Source organism: Cricetulus griseus (assembly GCF_003668045.3).
Source record: "Cricetulus griseus strain 17A/GY chromosome 1 unlocalized genomic scaffold, alternate assembly CriGri-PICRH-1.0 chr1_1, whole genome shotgun sequence".
Lineage (NCBI taxonomy): Eukaryota > Metazoa > Chordata > Mammalia > Rodentia > Cricetidae > Cricetulus > Cricetulus griseus.
In genome coordinates, this window is record NW_023276807.1 from 33,828,624 (window position 1) to 33,845,563 (window position 16,940).

At 38.3% G+C, this 16,940-nt stretch overlaps 1 protein-coding gene across 5 annotated transcripts in view; it reads left to right on the plus strand.

Annotated features, from left to right (window-relative positions):
* The window catches only part of Neil3 (nei like DNA glycosylase 3), a 124,748-nt gene that overhangs the window by 34,074 nt on the left and 73,734 nt on the right, over window positions 1-16,940 (plus strand). The gene's annotated exons all lie outside the window — the stretch shown is intronic.

Here is a 16,940-nt window from a genome sequence, read left to right on the forward strand (position 1 = left end):
GCATTAAAATGATGATGACTACTCTTTGCCTCTTGGTTTATAAGATTTAAAATATGGACAAAATAGTAAACTTGAATCAGTTTGTTAATCCTACCATGGATGCATGTACTAATTAACCTGCTTGTGTTTTGCTGTATTCATACTACTTACCGTAAACAATGTTGAAATGCCTAAATGTGTTAATATTATTTAAAAGTTGCATGCTAGGTAGTTTTGGAAACTACTAAAAGAAACATACTGATTTTGTAAATAACACTTTTAGGAACTTAATATCATCTCAGTTGTACATCCTTCAATTTATTTCAGTGTAAAATGTAAAGATTTTATAAACTTGGCTTATATTTATCACATTTATTAACAATGACATGTATTTAATGTATGTGGGTTCTGTATTCATAACTATGTTCCATGTGGTATTTCTGGTAAAAATGAATTAGTTAAAGTAGCAAAGAAAATACCCAGTAATAGAACTATTTTTTTTTTTCAGAAATGTTCTGTTTAGCATCATGATCCTTACCAAGGAAGTACGAACTTCAAACAGGAGTTTTATCATAAACATAAATAGGGTCATATCACACTGCCACTAAAATCTTACAGTGAAGTTAGAATGGCCTACACAATTTATACAATGTACAGAGTAAACACACTGTTCCCTTCCATAGTCAACACACTGTGCCCCTGCCCCTTCCCAGCCTCAGCTCCCAGTGTCTGACATTCCTTTGCTCTGGCCTGTTGGTACAAACAGGTCTCTATGCAATTCTGGCTCTTCCTGGTCCTTGCATACAATCTCTGGTTTCTAAAGATGCCTTCTCCTCTCTGAGGTGCTTTAGGATATCAGCTTCAAGGTCACTGTCTCAGAGTCCTAATTACCTGGGACACCCTCTCATAGCTGCTGTGTCACTTCCATGGCACTTACAATTTTGGCAGGCACTTGTGTGAATAATTGCCATTTATTTCTGCTGTAGTTAGTTTACTGGGTAAAACTGGCTTCTAAAAATTGGCTATTTATCTTTATAGTCCCAGCTTTGGTAAGTGCAAGTTTTATGCTCTTTCTCATATATAAAATGTGACAAATGTAAAATGGTTTCATATTTTTTATATTATACTTTTAGTAACTGAGAGGCATTTAAAGTGTCTGTCACTATATGTCTTACAGATCACCTATGAACTATTTAAAGTAATTAGTATGTAGGAGTATGTATGGTACTTTGTTTATTTTTCTGATACATACTGGTATATGAGTCAATGGCAGATCACATATATGACTATGGTTCCATAAAGTTACAACAGAATTTAAAAATAATGCCTATTGCTTACTGACATCATAGTCACTGCAGCATCACAGCACAGGGCATTATTGTGATGATTCTGGTGGTCATAAGCCTACAGAATATCTAGTACTGTACAAGTATTTAACATATCACTATATAGAGTAAACAATATTTGACAATGATAAAGTAAAACAATTGCCTTCTTATATATCTACTATGTTAATTATTCTTGTATTCTACAATATACTCCCTACAAAATGTTTGCTATAAGATATCATATTGTGTCCTGTTCAACTCTCTCTCTCTCTCTCTCTCTCTCTCTCTCTCTCTCTATATATATATATATATATATATGCACACGTGTGTGTGTGTGTGTGTGTGTGTGTGTGTGTGTGTGTGTGTGTGTCTAGTGCGTGTGCACTAGATTCCTTGGAGTTAGAGTTACAAAATTTTGTGAGCTGCCCTAAATGGATATGGGCGAACAAACTTGGGTCCATAGCAAAAGCAGAATGCTGTCTTAACTACTGAGCCATTTCCCCAGACCTTTACTGTTGTGGAATCACTTAACTATGTAAAGATGTGTTGTTGCTTTTTTTTTTTAACCTTGCCTTCCTGGTTGCTCTGATAAAAAACTGAACAACCAATAGCAAGGGAGAAGGTATAGACAGGGCTTCTGGGCAGGAGAGGAATCTAGGCTAGAGGAACAGAGGGGAAGAAAGAAAAAGAGATGCCAGGGAAACACCAGGAGCCAGCAAGTCAGGCATGGAGGAAGCAGGAAAGTAGGACATACAGAATGAAGAAAGGTAAAAATGCCTGAGACAAATGTAGATGGATAGAAACAGGTTAAGTTATAAGAGCTAATGGGACAAGGTCGAGATTTCATAATTAATAAGTCTGCAAGTCATTATTTGGGGTGGGCTGGTGGGACACAGAAAGAGCTCGGCTACAATTTACCATGCCTCTTGATTGCACTAAGAAGTTGTGTGGAGTGAAAAGCCATGTAGATTTATGAAAATACATTCTATGAAGTTGACACACACCAAAAAGATATCATCTAAGGAGACATTTATCAGAATATGTATAGTCTATGCCAAAATACTATAAAAGTATATAAATATAGTATTCATTATCTGAATGCATGTATGAAAATATTTTTCATGTCTACATACGTGCATTCAATAATAGTGAGAACCAAATAAGGCACAGTTTGCTTGTTCCCAGTTCTAGAAATTTCCTGAGTAAATCTGGTGGGGTATCTTGAAAATCCTCTCTGGAAAAACTCCAGACTTATGTTTTTAAAGACGACGAAGGGGTTCTGGACCATTACAGGAGACTGGTGATCTACAAGTACAATCATGGAGAAGCTAACTAAATCAATAAAGCATCCTCGGTATATGCTGTTGTAATATGTGTTACTCAAAATGCACATTTTATGAACAAATGTGCACAAAGAACAATGGTTATAAAAGCATTTTTGTTACTGCTATAGTGGCTTTTGTTGCTTTCCTCTGTTTCATTTTTATGTTAATCCAATACCCTCTCATTTACATACTTGTTTAAATAGCAAATCAGCCTTTTCTTACTATGTATACTTGCTCAAGTTACTGAACCTTTTTCTGTTTTTGTTTCCATACCTGCAAAATGGGAGTAATAACAGCCTTGCACTCAGAAAAAAATCATTGAGAATGAGCTAAATCAATACCTGCAAATTGTTGGCTATAGTATTTGGCACACAGCAAGTACTTAATAAAGGATAATTGTGTTCTTAAGTTTATTATATGTCTCCTGATTATACCGAGAATGACTTTATCCAAGAAATTGATTTTTATCAGATGTACTTTTGAAATTAACACATTAAAAATGCTGAAAAGCCAATGAAGTTCACACTGGGAACTTTAACAATTAAGCCATAGGTCAACAGACTGGCTCTAACCACTCTTTTTAAGAGCAGCAACTAGGAGAGAAGCCGCAATCCACATGACAGAGGAATGCCAAGGCCACTGCAGTGACCTTACAATCCTGGTCTAACACAGACATCCTTGACATTATGATAAAATGCTTTTCCACACTACATGGCAAGTGGTGGCACATACTGTCTGTATTTAAGAAGACTTCTCATAACACGATTTTCTCCAAAAGTTTATGAAAATAAAAAATGAAAACTATAGATACACTTTTCATAGTGAATGCCATTAATTCATAAGCTGGTTTCCATTCATATGAATACTCTGCATCTAAATGCCATTTATGAATATTCTCTTTTCTTCTTCCCAAGACAATTTAAATTCCTCATACTCTAATTCTCACTCCAAGATTATTCATCTCTCACCAATACTTGGGGAATATTGTTCAGCAATAACTAGTAAGGTTAATGGAGACACCTGAAAAATATTTTACAATAATTTCTTCTTTTTGTCTTTTTTCCTTTCATTAAATCTTTTTTCAGTTAATGAGATAGGTATCTTTAGAAGAGATAGCCAAGTATAATAAAACACAGAGGAGGTTAGCTTCTGTATTTGCATCTCCGGATTAGACAACTTTGAAGACAAAGTTGACTTCCCCATATTAAAATGAATGTCCTTAAACTTCAAAGTAAATTAGCCTATGGTTATATTTTCCAATTGGTTATTATTAATTTCTTCTTATATCTAAACCTATATTTTAACATGAATCAAATAGGTATCCCGTTAGTTAGTAGTCATGATACTATGTCACATTAATGTGTACTGTATACTGTTTGGCCGAGTTTCAAAGAAAGTAAGACTCTCTAAGCTCGGGTAGATAGGATGTTCCATAGCATACTGTGAAAGACTAGATTGTCCTTACCTGCTGGTCAAAAGCCATAGAAATGTTCCTCCTATGTCTTCGGTCCTCTCTCTCTCCATCTCTCCCTTTCTCTACCCCCCCTCCCCCCCCTCATCCACACCCCCTCTACTTTTCTTGTCCTGGAGATTGATCCCTGGGTGCTGTACATGGTAGGCAAATACTTCACTACAGAGCTACATCCCCAGTACCCTCTCCTGCCCCCTGGTGCTTGAAATGCAAATCTATTAATGAGTAATACGTAGTTACTAACTCGTGGACTTTGATGTAATAAAGATTCATTAGAAAGGAAAATTCCATTGCCATTAAATGTAAGACTGAATTTCAAAAATCACTTTAGCCATGAGCTTGATACTATATATTTTCATGATTTAATAATATTAATAAAATGGGAATAGATGTCTTAAATAGTTCTGGGGAAAATCAGCATCATGCATTTAAGAGTTGTCTGAGATATAATTTATAAATACACACTATGAAAATTGAGTCAAATATTTACTGCTTACAGCTCTCATTAAAAAGATACTATTGGGTTGATGAGTGCCTGAGTGTATCTGTGTACCACTTCTTACTGTTGGGCCATATGAAACATTGCCAACTGTTTTGCTCAACCTGCAGTCCAATGTCAATCAAGTTGAGAGTCAAGAAGATTGTTGACATCAGTCACCTCTCAGGCCTGGGATGCAGGATGCAAATGAGGTCCCTCATCTTAATTACACTTGAGTTTGATTTAGAAGGTAAATTTGAGACCCAAATCATTTTCTTGTGTTATAGCTTTTCTAATGATCACGTGGGAGTTTGTTGATTAATTGCTTCATTTATGAACTGGCGTTTTCACTGCTTCTTTAATTTTCACAAGGAACTGTCACTGATGGTAGTAGAATTATCATGTTATCCAGGATCCAAGTCCAGTATTTGTTTTATAGGAATAGGCCCCCTACTGATCTGTCTGTGATTGAAGAAGTCATCCCCAGGGGCTCAACTAGTCATTATCCCTTAATAAGAGGCTAAAGTTTCTATTTAATCTCTTCCTTTAAAAACATTTTTACTAAGCTTTATTTTCACATTGAATTCTGACTGGTATTAAGAGGAGGAGGAGTTGCAGAAAAAAAAATCTTCATAGGTGGGAATTGTAAAGGGATGGTAGAGCCCATTTTTTAAAAACAAGGATGGTCCGGGTGCCATTAAAAAATGGAAAACACATAGCTCATAGCACACAGTTACTCATATTATCACCTTCAGTCACTTGAAATAAACTGCCTGTTGAATGGATGGTTTTGACAGGTGAAATGACTCCTGTGATAGACCATTGTGGATGGAATGAAGAGTACAGAACTCTGGCTATTTCTCATTATACTAGAGAGTTTAAAAAGAAAGAAGAAAGGCAGGAGGAGGGGAAAAAAGAACCAGCTCTGAGTTTCAAATTCTGAGTTCAAGGCATGTCGAGAAGATTACAGAACATCTATTATGATCTCTTGCAGCCACCAAACTGACATGCAGAAATTGACCTAGTTGGTTCTTAGATTTGTTAAATGACAACAGAAATTGAATGCAAACATTGCCATGCCTCCTGTGTCAAAACTAGAACATTTCCCAAGAGAAAGTGGAAACCTTGACTGAGGACATTTTGGTGGGATTTGTGTGAATTTGAACATCCACAACTCTCAAGCCCAGAGGAAACAGATCTTGCTACAAAACAAGCCCTAATTTATCTGGAAACCCTGCAATGCCACCTTCCAAAGAGAAGACAGCACTACTACTCTACCTCACTGGCTCTCCACCTGTGAAAAAAGGCCAGCTGTTCTAAGGAAACAGATACTGGGTCTAAGATAGGTTATATTTCATATCAAATCAATTCACAACCTGGCTAAAATATACATTAACAAAAGGCTGAAATTTTTGTACATCAACAAGTTCTAATATAGCTACATGCAGGGGTAATAAATATATGTATCAGGCCAAGTATTACAGTATGTGTATGTCTACCAGAAATTATATTCTCCAGGTGCCAACCCATTCCTCCCATTAAGGTATGAAATATTGGCTTGGTGAACTAACTGGAGTCTGGACTCTTTCAGGAAATGAAGATGAGAATCCTAATATTATTCAAAGGAAAAAATGGAATTTGAATTTCAGAGAGAAAAGGATGGAATGGATTTATTTGATGTTACCTTTATGCTCAATCTAAACTCGGCTTTCTAAGGAGGCACTGGGTGTTATAGAAACAGATCAACATACATCTGCTAATATTTGTAAGTTATTGTGTCCCAGGACAACGGCTTGATCAAGGACACATAGGTAACTGTAGACTTAAAGGTATTTTATTAAGAACAACAAAAAAAGCATTCCTGAGGGTGGGAATGGGCTAGAAATGTTGGAAGACAGATGCCAAAAATCCTCTCACTGAGCTTTGATCATTTATATGTCATTTACCTATTTACCTTCTCCAGAAGACATCTGCTTGCTCTGATTTGTCACCTGTATCTCTGATAGGAAGATGTTACCCGTCTTCTTTCATATAAATCCTGATGCCTCTACTGTCTTGCCACAAGGGAGCCCTCTATTTCCTGTGCAAAGTAGAAATAAACTGATAACATAAATGCAAGAGGAGGTGGAGAGACTGTAAGACCCCCGGAAAGCTCAGGCCTCGGGAACTCAGCCCAGGACCTCGGCCACCACAATCACCATGCGGAGTTGAAAGCTTGATGCAAACTGCATGAGGCTTTATTGTTGTTTAATGTTAGCTCGGGCCTTTCATCCACCCGCTGTGGCAGATGGCTAGGAAAGACAGCTCCAATCGGCTGCATAGAGATCTTATAGGGCAGCGTAAGGGGAGTGTCTAGGGGTACGCACAGGCTCAGGATTGTTGTGGCTCCAGGCTTGGAGGGCTTGCCCTGTGTTGATTGGTCAACTGGTTGTTATGGCCCATAGGCCCTCGAAGGGTGGTTGCTATGCTCTGCACATCATTGCTGTGCACTTGTCGATAAAGCACATCCAGAGCCGTAAAGCATAGCGCCACCAGCTAACTTCTGATTGGTTCCTTGCCATGAGGCAGGCATCTGACTTCTTAGTGACCAAGGCAAGGTCATGGCAAGCACGTGTTCGGCTATTATGGCTAACGAAGTGGGGAGCTGGTCCCTTCAAGATGAATCAGAGTACACAAGCACATGCAGCTCTTGCAGAGAACCAGAGTTCAATTCCCAACACCCACACACATATGTAGAAACTAATCAAGTAAAATAATAAATAAGAAAATTATCAGGGATAGGGGGGCCCTCTTGTTTTCGGGTGTCAAGGGTTGACTGAAGAGTGGAGAGCCGGCAGAAGTTGAAAGAAATCAGTCATATACACGTTAACATAGTATGGAGAGGAACCATCAACCAATGACAAAATTCAGATTATAAGCTTGAGAAAGAACACAACAGCATGATCTTAAACTGTCCCTCTATGGATTTCTTATTAACTGAAACATTTGAAAACAAGTAGTTAGTCTTTTCTTTTGGTGAGGAGAGTGGGTTCATTCTCACACCCATATTGTCCAAGATGCTGCAGTCTGTACAGGTCTTTGCATACAAGAATTCAGCCACAAACTGGTGCACCACAAGTTAAGAAATGGCCTCATGAAAGTGAACAATCATCTCTTGGTGACAATGGAGCTGGGAAAGCCTGAGTGAAAGGTATTGGAGCCTGTTCTGCTTCTGGGCAGGGATTGATTTGCTGGATGCACATCCTAGTTGATGGGAAGGGTAGTACTCTTGGTACCCAGACTAACGGTATGGAACAATCCATCTCTACTACCTTGGTGGCTTATTAGCAGAAATATGTGGATGAAGCTTCAATAGAGAAGATCAAAGATACCCTTTTCCAATGTAACTGGACCAGGTTGGTAGCCAAGCCTGTCACTATGCATCCAATAAGTTTGTCCATGCTCATTACCAAAAATCCTACCAATAAGCATATCTCGGGATCAGGCTTTACCTTTGCCATAAAAAACATAGGATTTTCTACTAAAGTGAAAACAAGTAACTAATTCATACAGAACTTAAACACCATTGACTGATGCAAAAAAACAAATGCAGGATCTGAGGAGATGTCTCAGTTGGTAAGTATCTGACACAAAAGCAAGCAATAATACTGCTATACTTTTAGTTTGAATTTTTTTCAAATTTAGTTCTTTGAAGATTTTATATATATATATAGTCTGCTTTGATCATAAACATCCCATACCCCAAACTCCTCCTAGATCCAGCCCCCACTTTCTTACCCACCCAACTTTATGTCCTTTTTTCCTGTCCATCTAGTACAACTTGTGGTGTTCATGCCTTCCATTAAAGTATTGGAGACTTCCTAGGATTTATACTTTTAAAGAAAACTGAGTCATGTCCCAGCAGCTAAAAGATGTCACTAGCTCTTTGGCTAGGGGTGGGACTTTAAGTTTACCCCACTTCTCCATGCTGGTTTGGTTTTCCTTGAGCTTGCATAGGTCTTGTGCATGCCATCAACAACAGTTGTGAATTCATATATATGTCTACCCTGTTATGTTTAGAAGACACTGTTTTCTTATAGTCATCCATCATCTTTGGCTCTTATACTCTTTCCACTCCCTCTTCCACAACTGTTCCTGAGCCTTTGGAGGAAAGGGGATGGGAGAGATGCTCCATTTATGGAAGAGTATTCCTTATTCTCTTATTATGTGCAACTTGACCAGTTGTGGTCAGATAGTAATTGCCATCTACTCCACATAGAAGCTTCTCTGATGAGGGTTGAGAGATGTACGAATCTAAGGGTCTAATGATAAGTCCCTGGAAGTCAGGGTAATCCTATGTCCATTTAGCAGAGTAATAAAGGTAGGTTTCCTGCTAGAACCTACAACCTGTCTATGACAGTGTTGCCAATGATGAGTCTTGTCTTTTGAACAGTGACTTAAACCTTTTAGAAAGTGAATTGTTTATTCCCATTATGTTTTATGGCACTAATTGACCAGTGAGTATCTCTTGCCAGTCCAGTCATTATTGTAGCTTGCAGGGTTCACAGCTAGACAAGGTTGATGATTACTTTTCTTCCCCAGTAGTATGCATAGTAGCTTCCATCACTAAGAAAGTGAGCCTGTAGGGATGACATTTATCGATCATACCAGCTTGAGATACCCATGTTCAATAATTAAAATATGTAGTGCCTTCAGCAACAGGGTCTCAATAATCAAGTCCTAGAAGGGAAGCAACAGCATTGGCATTATTTGTCTGTAATATTTATGGATCTATTAGACCTCACTGGCCAACAACTCAATAACTCTGAGCCATCTATCTAACTCTCAGAATTACCTCCTAACATGTTATTCTATATGCTTTGTCATTTGAGTTCTCTGGGCAATTGATAATAAGTTATATCACCTTCTAATCCTTTACCACTAAGAAACAAGCCTGTGGAAATGAGTTCATTTCTGTATACACTATGTAAAATCTGGGTGTGGTATTATAGATCTGTAACTCCAGGACTAGGGAAATGGAGACAAGAGGATCCTTGGAAGTCATTGGCCAGCAGTTTAGCCAATTTGGTGTGAGACAGATTCAGTCAGAAACAGCCTCAAAAAACAAGATGTTTCCAAAAAACACAAAGTGAAGAACAACACTTAATTATCAATCTTTAGCTTCCATATGCACATGTGGACACCCCTACATAGACATATGCATCATTAATTTAAAATGAAATGGAGATGGATACCCATGGTCTCTTGGTTTGATACCTTCAGAACATTTTTAGTCACAGCATCCCATATGTAATATTCTGGGAAGGATGACACATCTATATCCAGTTATGAATAAAGAAACTTAAAATAAGAAACACTCTTTTGTTTCACATTCTATTTCTTAAATGAGGGTGATTATAAGTTATTTAAGTACTAATACAATAACTTATCCAAGTTAAATGAGAGAAAATGTGACAATTAAATGTAAGGCTTACTGAAGGACAACACTGGGTTAAATGATGAAACAGAATATGGACTAATGATTACATAACAGTGGATTCATGTTAAATTTGCAGGAGATGCTAACTGGATAGGTGAGAACATAACAATTTCTTCGGAAATAGTGATTTAGTGGTATGAGGCCAGGAGGTTACAGAACTTATTATTGAATGTTTAGGGAGCTAAAATGACAAAGGAAATATATGAATATTAAGAAACAATTCTGAATAAAGGCATTGCAGTGTTAGTTTTTATTTTGTGTCTGTGCTGCAAGGTATAAATTATTTCTAACTGAAAAAATAAAAATATAGGTGTTAATATAAATACTCATCCAACACCCTGCAAGGTGCTGCTTTTACACCAAGTGAAAATCTAAAATATTCCACTTCAATATAGATTTGAGTTTAGTGAGGATGGCATGCCAGATTCCAGAGTGGGAAAGGCTAAATGGCAGCACTTCACTATGAAAACAAGGTGCTTGTCATCACAGTCACAGGGAGCAGGAACACAGAGATAATCAGAATGAGTTGTCCCATGAGGATCCTTACAAATTGCTAATTAATGATGATGACTCCTGATAGGCTGTGGAGTAGGGTCCTATTTGATCAGAATAATCAAAGACCTATGTGCTATGTGGAAGGGAGATTTGGATAGCACAGGGACACGAAAGACATCTAATCCTTAGTCAAAGCCTTATCTTGGAGAGAGAAATACCCTCACCTAAATAGTAAAACAACTTTCCCAAGGGAAGCACCTTATGAAATCACCCATTATTTGTTCTCTGTCTTCAAAAGAGTTAGAACTATGTACAATGGGACTGACAGGAACACTCCCACAACCCTGACTTTAGAGAATTACTGAGTTCCACCCAATCTGTAGAGTTTTAAGGACTCACAAAAAGTGTCTGTCTATTTGACCTTCTTTAACTCAGGGTCAGCTGACATTTAGAAAAATTTCAATATCAGATTAAAAGTACATTTAAGCCCAATTAATACAATTGGAAAAAATTGTTAGATACTGTCAAGTAGGTTAGTTACCACTCACTCATCCATAGTCACAATAGAAATATTTAAAAAACAGCCTCATCTCCACTCCAATATGCATATTATATGAGAATGCCCCATCTCAAATCTTGGTTTAAAGCTATTGCTTCATTTGTATAAATTCTGAATGTAAACTGGACATTTTATGTCTCCCTTGGCTATTTGAAGTTTATTTATGAGCCACTGAACAGACAAATGACCAAGACATGGCACTTCAGCCATGTGAATGGGTCCTTCAGTAAAAAAGGAACTTGAAGTCTTGAGAATAAAGCCACCAAGAAGCACTATTTACCGAGGAATGTTTAAAATTCTGTCATTTTCAGACTGGAGTCAAGAATCATGTTAAAGATATAAAGGGATTACTGATAATGAAAGATTTTCTTCAACCTGACAGCTATGCAGAATTTTTTTCTTAATAATGATTGCATTTAATTGCATAAAGAGTGGTAAAGTCTCTTTCATTTTATCTCCATAATGAAGCTTTGATTCGGAGGCTAATCCTGGGCCTTCACTGTCAAGGCCAGCCTGTGAGTAACATTGAATTCAATTCCAAGCCTTAGCTCTCCTTAGAGGATAAAACAAGAATAACTTTTCACATACATTATAGAGATGAAAAACGCTACCTTGGGGCATGATTTCTTTAATGTACTCTAAGGAACATATTGGTAGATTAATAGCAGCACAAAAAGAAAAACAAATTAGCCCCTGAGTAGTTTCCACAGCTAACTGCAACACCATTCAATAAAATTAAAGAATATAAAAGAAAGCTCTCACTAAAGAAAATACTACTTTGTTAAATTTTCTAGTATACACACTTATTTGAGACTTAGCCATGGCTTCTGATGGCTTACAAGATCACTGGTTTTATGAAAATAATTAGGGAGCCTGCTCTGCTTTGTAAACCAGAGTCTTGAGGTTAATTAAAATGGAATGAAGGCTATGCACGTGTGGACCACCAAGAAAGCCTGACAGTCAGGTATGCAGAATACTGCCATCTGCAGAGAAAACAGGTAAAGAAAGATAGTCCCCAGGTGTCAATAGGCTTTCTGATTATATACACACTGATTTTGCTCACAACATCAACACATCTTCCAAATGGTTTCTGTGAGTTCTTAGTATGTGATAGATAATTTTTCTACATTTTTAAAGAGAACTTGATGCTTTCGAAATAGGCTCACAGACTTCAGTGAAGACATCAGATGCCTGCTGCGATAACTGGCTTCACAAGCTCCCTGACTTCCATAAGATGGCCACTTATGGGTTAACTCACTTCTATGAGATAGTCAGTATTAGCCAGGTTAGCTGGCTAGATTTGACAAATTCTATACTGAAAATTACTTATTCTTAAAAGGTCATTTAAAAGGTAATGACAATGCTGAAATAAAATAAAGATCAAATATCCTATTTTTGGGAAGGAGTTAGGATCAGGAAACCTGAGTTTAGAGCCAGAATCTGCCTTTTCAAAGGAACATGACCTGGGCTTGCCTTCGGAACTTTCCAAGCTCTTGTTATCAAGTATGAAATGGATGTAAAAACTAATAACTTATTGAAGCTGGAGTGTTTGCATAAGGACAATTTTTTAAATGAATGACCTTTATACTGAAAAGCACTGGGTATGTTCTGTAATTTCACTAAATATAATTTGTTTATTTATTCAGACAAATATGCCTTCATTTTTTAGTATGAGATCAGTTCAGTAAAGAAGAAAGGGTTGTGTCTTCACAAATGCAGGAGCTACAGTCTCTGCTACGTAGTCAAAAATTTGCAATAATGTCCAAAAGAATAATAATGCAGGAAATGCCAGACACACTAACCAATAACAGAAAACAATGTAATTCAGAGACAGTTGAGTAGAGGACAAGGCTCTCTGTGCCATACAACATAGTTAGGGAAAGCACACAGCTGAGAGAAGTCCAGTCTCAATGGTGGTCATTTGAAGGTTCCAGAAAACATTCAACCAAACTGATAAATGCTCACCTGCACAGACTTTTAATAGCTAGCATAGCACAAACTAGAACCAACAGCAGTATAAGGAGGATTACTTTCAAATTAAGAGTTGTGGGAAGTTTCCCACAGGAAACGCAGGGAACGTAGTTTATCAGACTAGGAACTTAAAGAAGCAGGTTAAAAAAAAATCACAATAACTTTGCACCTCTTTCCATGCTGAAGCAAGCACCAAGGAAGGAAACTGAAGGTTCCTAGTGAAACCCAAGAGCATAATCTTTAGATTGTAGACTAGAGCTATTATTACTGAGAGTCCAAAAAACAAAAAACAAAAATAAAATCAACTCCCTTAATTCCTAGTGTAACATATCCTGAACAATATCTACTTAAATGCATGAAATGCACATTTGTACAGAGCATGTACACCAATGCATAAACATATATCACAGATATGAAACTTAATTTTCCATTGCTGAAACCACCCTGTTCTCCTTTCTCACACAAATTAAAACTCAATTGGCTCTTTCCAAGATTATGCATTGCCATGTCACATTAATCCCCATCTGGATAACACTATAATTTCACTCATGATTTCAATCGTTTGAGAGAACTTACTCCAAACAAAATTTCAGGAGCTTAATTGAGCTCATTGTTAGGGAAGACTTAAAATAATGAATCAATCATGTTGGATGTTTTGGCAGCAAATGTCAGAATACAAAATTAACCGTGGCTTAAACAGAAAAGGTTTGTTATTTTACTGTATAGAAGCAGGGCAGAGGCACTCCATTGTTCTGGGGTCAGTCTGATTGTGCCACACACACCAATGTTGGGTCAGCAACAAGCTGAGCTTTTCCTTGCCTAGATGTTTATAAGATGAATGGAAAGATGCAGAACACACCCACCCACACATAAAAGTCCCAATCAAGAAGGAATTAGTGGGAACAAAGGTCCATATGTCTTTCTGTTGGTGTTTAAAAGAATAAACCATGTCATGGAAGTCTTTCTCATTTTCCCTGTTATTCATTTTCTAGGAGTGAGTCATATACCTACTCTAGATAAATCACTACAGAAAAAGCACACAAATTAAACTGTCTGTGACCTCCCATGTTCACCCCAATAGGCAATGCATTGTCAACCAAATATGACAGAGAGGTTTTTTTGTTTTGTTATGTTTTTTTTCTCTTGGTAGGAGAGAAAGGGTAGGCAAGTGTCTTAGTTAGAGTTTCTATTGCTGTGACGAGACATCATGACCACAGAAACTCTTTTAAAGAAAAACATTTAATGGGATGGCTTACAGCTTCAGAGCTTTTACCTATTATCATCATGGTGAGACAGGGAGGTTTGCAGGCAGACATAGTGCTGGAGCTGAGAGTCCAATATCATGATCAACAGGTAACAGGAAGTGAACTGAAACACTGGGCATGGCTTGAACATATATGAGACTTCAAAGCCTGCCTCCACCTTGACATAGCTCCTCCAACAAGGCCACACCTCCTCTAATAGTGCCATTCCCTATGAGAATATGGGGGCAATTCCATTCAGATCACCACAGCAAGTGACAGGATGCCCTTGCCTAGATAAATTCACTTTTCCAATGGGACTGGCATCAGAGTAAAGAATTTATGTTTAAAGGTGAAAGTAGATCTAAAGAACATTTTCTATGAAGAGCCATGTTACAATATACAAATACTTTATAAATATAAATTGGAGCCATATTATAAATGTTTCACCATGTTATAAATATACTGAATATCTTTGAAACCTTGTCCTATATTTTTTTCAATTTTACAACCATTCAAGTGTGTAATTATTTTTCAATTCCAGGGCATACAGAAGCTGGGTATACAGGGCCATGAAAGGGCTTTTTGGATCCCAGTCCCTATGGTGGGACACCTTGCTCAGCCTTGATACAGGGGGGACTGGCTTGGTCCTGCCTCAGCTTGGTATGCCAGACTTTGTTAATTCCCCAAGGAAGGCCTATCACCTCTGAGGAATGAATGAAGGATAGAAAGGGGAAGAGTAGGGAGAGGAGAAGGGAAGAGAGAGGGAGCTCGGTTGGAATGTAAAATAAAAAAATAAATTTAAAACTACAATAAAAGAAATTGAAATACAAGAAGGAAAGAAAGAGAGAGAGAAAGGAAGGAAGGAAAGAAGGAAGGAAGGAAGGAAGGAAGGAAGGAAGGAAGGAAGGAAGGAAAATCTGGGTATAGGTGAAACTAGCCCTTGGGTGAGTGGGCAGGAAGTGGACCCAGGTGCAAAGGACCCCTTTAAAAGAAAGACCTCCTACTTCCACCAGCTGCTGGGTGAAGGCTATAGGATGGCATATAAGTCAGTCATCAAACTCATTATCAGGGGAGGGCATTTAAGGTAGCCTCTCCTCTGTTGCTTAGATTGTAAGCAGACACCCACAACTAATCACTGAACTGAACTGGATTCCAGTTGCAGAGAAGGACGAGTGATGAGCAAAGGGGTCCAGACCAGGCTGGTGAAACCCACAGAAATAGATGACCTGAATACTGGGAGCTCTTGGTCCACAGACTGACATCTGGGTTACCAGCATGGGACTGATTCAGACCCCAGGAACATGGGTTTCAGTGAAAAAGCCTCGGAAATCTACGGGACCTCCTGTAGTAGTTCAGTACTTATCCCTAGCATAGATGTGGACTTTGGGAGCCCATTCCACATAGAGGGATACTCCCTGAGCCAAGACACATGGTGGTGGGCCTAGGCCCTATCCCAAAGAATATGATAGACTGTGATGACCCCCCATGGAAGGCCTCACCCTCCCTGGGGAGCAGAAAGGATATATGATAGGTAGGGTTTTATTTTGGAGGATGGTAGGGGAGGAGGGTAGGGAGAGGGAACTGGGATTGACATGTAAAACAATCTTGTTTCTAATTCAAAAAAATCGGAAAAGAAAGAAAGAAAGAAAGACCTCTATCCACTTATGCTCTCTTCTGTTTCCCTCTCTCTCTCCAGCTGTTCCCCTGGGGCAGACAGGACTTTCCCTGTCTCCCTCTTCTCTTCTGTCCTCCCTCTGCCTCTGTATCTCTTTACCTCTTTTCTCTTTCCTTCGCCCTCCCCTTCCCTTTCTAATAAAACTTCTCATTACATTCTCTCTGCCTGCCATGCACGTCATGTTCCTCCACCTTGGTCACCATGGAATTTGCCAAAGTCCCCCATGCGCTTATTCCTAACACCCATCTCAAAGAAATAGACAGATACCTCTACAAGCCCACCCAACAGCATGAGCTTGGGAAGCATAGTAACAATTTTAGAAGCAGTAGCCGTCAAAGAAAAGGCAGGCATATGCTAAATAATAGAATTCAAGGTTATTTTTCAGAAATAGAAAAAAATCTCATTCCTAATTCCAGAGACTATCATTATTATCAATGGCATTTCAGAACTTTCAAAAGAAATTTTTAAAATCAGTATGGAAAATAGACATTCTCTAACAAAAACAAAGAATGGGTGAGTCTGACTGGGGCCGGCGCTTAATTTTTTGAGCCTGAATCTGAAACTCTCCACCAATTTTGGCCACTCCCTGCTTGTCCCCTAGAGATGTCCCCGGTCTGTTTGCTACCTGGGCCCATCAGAGGGCGCTTCAGTTGCTTGTTCTTTTCTTTTTCATGTTCTCTAAAAGAACACAACGCCAAAGAATCCTTCTAAACAAAACAGAACCACGAAGACATAGTCGCCAAGGCATTGACACAAAAGAATAAAACTGTCCTTTAGAAAACCGAAATCACATTTGGGAACTGAGTGTTTCCGTCTTTAAATACAGTCAACAAAATTGTTCCTTGCTTCGAAATGGTTTGTTTGTGATAAGTGAGCCTTCGTGTCGTTCAGACAAAGGTCTCGGAGAGTTTTCATCACCAGTGTTCCCTTTGCCTT